Genomic DNA, 4656 nt, shown 5'->3' with positions numbered 1-4656 from the left:
CCTGTTAGCTGAGTTAGGAACATGGTGAGCTTTTATTTGCATTTCCAGAATTCTGTCAAATGTGAAAAGGTGATTTCTTCTGTAACGCAAGCAATGTCTTCCTGCTTCTAGTGGATCCATAGATGGAAATAACCAGCTTGTAATCAAGGGACGCTTTCAACAGAAACAAATAGAGAACGTCTTGAGAAGATATATAAGTAAGTCAAATATTATAATGTATCATCTTGCCCTCATTTGCGAATGAGTCACGACACATACATCTTCCCATGTGATTTGTGCATTTGTAATCTTGATTATTGCACTAATTGTGCAGCCCTAGTTTCATGTAAAAAAAAAAGTAGTGACCTCTTTTCTAATGTAGTACATGTGGTAGTGTTTAGTTCAGTCCACTCACTTTTTTTGGTTTACTGGTGAAAAACTCAGCATTTACTGTTTATAATACAAATTTTTGACAAGGCATTTTTTCTTTGCATTTCACAGAGGAATATGTGACTTGTCACACCTGCCGCTCACCGGATACAATTCTGCAGAAGGACACACGTCTCTACTTCCTGCAGTGTGAAACCTGTCACTCACGTTGCTCTGTAGCCAGCATCAAGACCGGCTTCCAGGCCGTCACCGGCAAAAGAGCCCAGCTTCGAGCCAAAGCCAACTAATTCAAGCTCCCTGTTCTGGCCTCTTTCCCAGGCTGATGCTCTGCCCCTCTGGCTGACGACTGTCCTCGCTGCTCTCCTCTGAAGTGCAGTGACCCAAGGCTTGGCGTGAACTCTGGAGGGTTTTGAGTGTAATCTCTATTAATAAATCTGACTCTGAAGCTAGAGGGCTTGCGAACAGGCTGCCTCTGATTTGCTTGTCTTACTTTACCCCCTTCCTCCAGAAATATTATATTTTTTGTGCATTTAGCATATCTGATAATCATAGCATATTTCTGTCTATTTGGTGAATGTTTACTCTGAGCAGTATTTGTTTTTCAGCGAAAAAGGTAATATTACTGGATGGAAACCAGAAATAGGCAAACATCTTCTTCCATGCTTTTGGAAAATGAAACACAGCCTTTTATATTGGACTTTGTTTTATCAAAATAAAACTGAATCTCCAAATCTCAAAATATGTTTAAATGGGACAGTCATTTCACAATATTCAGATTGGATCCCAGCGAGTGTTTGGTGATCCAGACGTCCAGCAGAAGTGTGACTTTGAATCTCTTCTGAACTCTAGAATACAAGATCACTGTTCTTATGTAATTCCACAGACAAATACAGATTGCGCTGTTTTCTTCAGTAGAACGTTGAGCAGCAGAGGTTTGGGCATGTTTGCAGTGCTTAGATGGAAATGAACGATTTTTGTTGGCATGTTTGAAATTAGAATTTTTTTTTTTTTTATAAAAATTATGAAAGTTTTCAGTTTTGTGCACTTGTTTCTTGCTTATTGATGCATGCAAATGTTTGGGTCTAGGATTTTTATTAGCAGCAGGGGCACATTAAATAGATCAAATGTGACAGTAAAGACATTTATAATGTTACAAACGATTTCTATTTCAATAAATGTTGTTCTTTTAAACTTCCTGTTTATCAAAGAATCCTGAAAAAAATCGCAGTTTCCACAAAAATATTAAGCATTGATAATAATAATTAATCGATCCTGAGCAGCAAATCAGCATACTAGAATGTTTTCTGATTTCTGATAGATCATGTGACATTGAAGACTGGAGTAATGATGCTGAAAATACAGCCTTGCATCAGAAGAATAAATTACATTAAAATAGAAAACAATTATTTTAAATTGTAATATATTTTTTGAGCCTTGATGAGCATACAAGTTCTTTGTTCTTTTAAAAACATGTAGAAATATATGTATTATTGACCCCAAACCTTTGATCATTCAAAAGATCGTCCTCTTAGTGAGGCTGGTGTAGCTTCTTCTGTCTAATGAGTAATATCTAATTCTGTAAACTTTTGTTTTTCTATTAAAAATGATTGCTAGTATTTATTTATTTATTTTTAGACAGTACTTCTGTGGCCTTCCTTATGTCGAAGATGTTTTGTTATAATGCCAGTAGATCGGAGATGTCTTGAAATAGCATTAGGTGTATTACTCTACTGTCTGTTTTCTCCTTACCCAAAGTAAAGCTGCCACACCTTACCTCACTCTCATAAATGTGGTTTCCTGATTTTAAAGCTGGTCTCTCAGCCCCAACGGCTGACAACTTTTGGCCTATGCTTTATTGCTGCAGGAAATGTGTCACTTATACCTGCAGACAGTGGCATTTGTAAATAAACATAATGATAATCAAGTTAAAAAGAACACAAATGTTAATATGAATATTTTAATCTGTTAATATGAACCATTGTACTTTTTCACGTCCCCTCTGTGTACTACAAATGTGCTTAACTAGTTATTGTTTTAATGAGTCAGTCAGTATTTTCTAAACGGGTTATTCATGGTATCAAATATATGTTACATAAGAGAAAAACTTTCTGAAAGTGGGAACGGTTTGCAGGAAGCGGAAGTGTCACTGCAAGCGGAAGAGGTTTAGCCCAGAACAACCGAAGAGCGACGCGGAGGACGGGGACCCAATTTGTGTCTTTTTAACGATTAAAGTCAGAGCAAACGCCGTTTATAACGTGAGTGTAATTCCCTTATTGATTCTATGACTCTCCATGTGTCTTACATGACATGCTTTGATTGCGAAAACGATCTTGTGCTCCGTTCTCGCGGCCAGCGGAGGGATTTAGCAGGTTGCTAAGCTCTTCAGGCCTCAGTGTCTGTCAGACGCGATGAATCGTTACAATGAAATATCCGAACCCACTGCCAGCATTTTGTGTTAGATCATAGTATAACGTTAGCAGTATTGTTTAGAAGGTTGACAATCGTTACATATTGTCGGAGAATTCCGTCCTTTCAGTGGAAGGATGTGTGGTTAGCGCGCTAGCTCACATCAGCGGAGCCTGACAGTGCAATCGAATCGGTTTGCTGAAATTCACGACTTAGAAAAGGACAAATTATGAAAGCCGATTATTTTAGCAATGGCCTGAATGCTCGATTTGTTTTTAGTAAAATACGTTTTCATCTACTATTTAGTCGCTGTTCTCACCCTAAATTCTCTGTAGGCAGGCCTTGTTAAATGTGAATGTGACAAGTGAGTGTTACTGTTAAACATGATGCCATAATGTTCACTTTCTCATCACTTTCTTATCAATGCGATCATAAACCTATTAGGGCTGTGTTTTGTCACATTTTATTAATCGTTTCCAATTCACAAGCTTTCGATTCACATTATTCGGTCCGTTTTCGAATCATTTGGATATGTAGGTACAGTACATGTCAGGTTTTCTTAGGGAAAAATATCTCAAATAATGGCATAAAATATACAGGGAACCCTCTCAGTTGGTACATTGATATTAAAGTGTGCAAACTATTAAAATCAATTGCTATTTATGTTTAGACATCATAATCAGAACTAGCCCTTTGTCCACTGTAGAGGATATTACATTTTAATGAATTTCTCTGAGACTCTACATGCCACAGTTTTATATCAAATAAATATCAAATGTTTGGAGGTTTGATCATAAACAGTCCCTCTCCTTGGTCTTTAAAAATGACTGATACTGACAGTATGATCAAATTTAGCACTCTTAGGGAAATATAATGTTTTGTAATTATTTAATTCTGACTACATTTTCAAATTGTTTGTCGTATAAAAAAAAACAACTCTGAAAAAGATGTGGTTTCAAATCGGAATATGACTTATTGTTATGAAACAGGGCATCATTTTCATGCATGTCTTCTGTAGAGGACACCAGGACAAACATCGTGTTAATCAGGCAATTTGGGGTCAATAGGGAAAGAAATTATAGATCGATATTCTTATGAAAATGTTGCCAAGCTATTACTCCCATTATTACACTTTTTTTTTCATTATGGTTTGCCCCAAGAACACATTAATATGCAAATTAGATCCAGTGTATCGAGACATTGTATAGAATGGGAATGCCAATTAAAGGACATTTTACGCACATATTCCATAAAGTACAGTAGTATAACAAATCATTCTGTTATATCTTTCATAACATAGTTGAGAATCATCTTTGTACAGAGTTTGGTTAAAAATAGTTTGAAACCTGAAAACTGTTTGGTCAATTAAAAAAATAAATCATTGTTTTTGCTATTCATGACTTTTCATGTCTATTAATTTTTTTGAATAACTTAGTCCTGGCGTACTCTACAAAGGATATAGAATAAAGTATCTTTTTTTCAAAAATGTTTTTTCTACATTTGTTTCTTATGCTCCAACCAGTGTAATGACATAAAAAAAAAAAAATTCACAAAACTTTTTTTCATGGTTCTCAGGAGGATATAGTTATATTTGTAGTCTATTATTTATTTATTTATTTTTTAAAAAATATAAATATTTAGGCTAAACGTGGCTGTCATAACTTTTTTTACATGACAGATTTATTCAAACATAAATTAAAGGGGTCATATGATGTTGCTAAAAAGAACATTATTTTGTGTATTTGGTGTAATGAAATGTGTTTATGCGGTTTAAAGTAAAAAAAAAAAAAAGTTTTTCCACATACTGTACATTATTGTTTCTCCTCTATGCCCCGCCTTTTTGAAACGTGTCGATTTTTACAAAGCTCATCGGTCTGAAAA

The 4656-nt window shown here is 35.3% G+C and overlaps 1 protein-coding gene across 3 annotated transcripts in view; it reads left to right on the top strand.

Moving 5' to 3' along the window:
* The first annotated feature begins 2488 nt into the window (after positions 1-2488).
* Positions 2489-4656, top strand: part of LOC107702878 (14-3-3 protein beta/alpha-B-like) — a 9573-nt gene continuing 7405 nt past the window's right edge. For all 3 annotated transcript variants that reach the window (XM_016505319.1, XM_016505317.1, XM_016505318.1), the window contains exon 1: positions 2489-2624. The gene's annotated coding sequence lies outside the window, so the exon portion shown is untranslated. The remainder of the gene's footprint in view (positions 2625-4656) is intronic.

The sequence above is a fragment of the Sinocyclocheilus anshuiensis genome, unplaced genomic scaffold, assembly GCF_001515605.1.
Source record: "Sinocyclocheilus anshuiensis isolate Anshui unplaced genomic scaffold, SAMN03320099.WGS_v1.1 scaffold366, whole genome shotgun sequence".
NCBI lineage: Eukaryota > Metazoa > Chordata > Actinopteri > Cypriniformes > Cyprinidae > Sinocyclocheilus > Sinocyclocheilus anshuiensis.
Note: the sequence above shows the minus strand (reverse complement) of the source record. Positions and strands in the feature narration are given on the sequence as shown.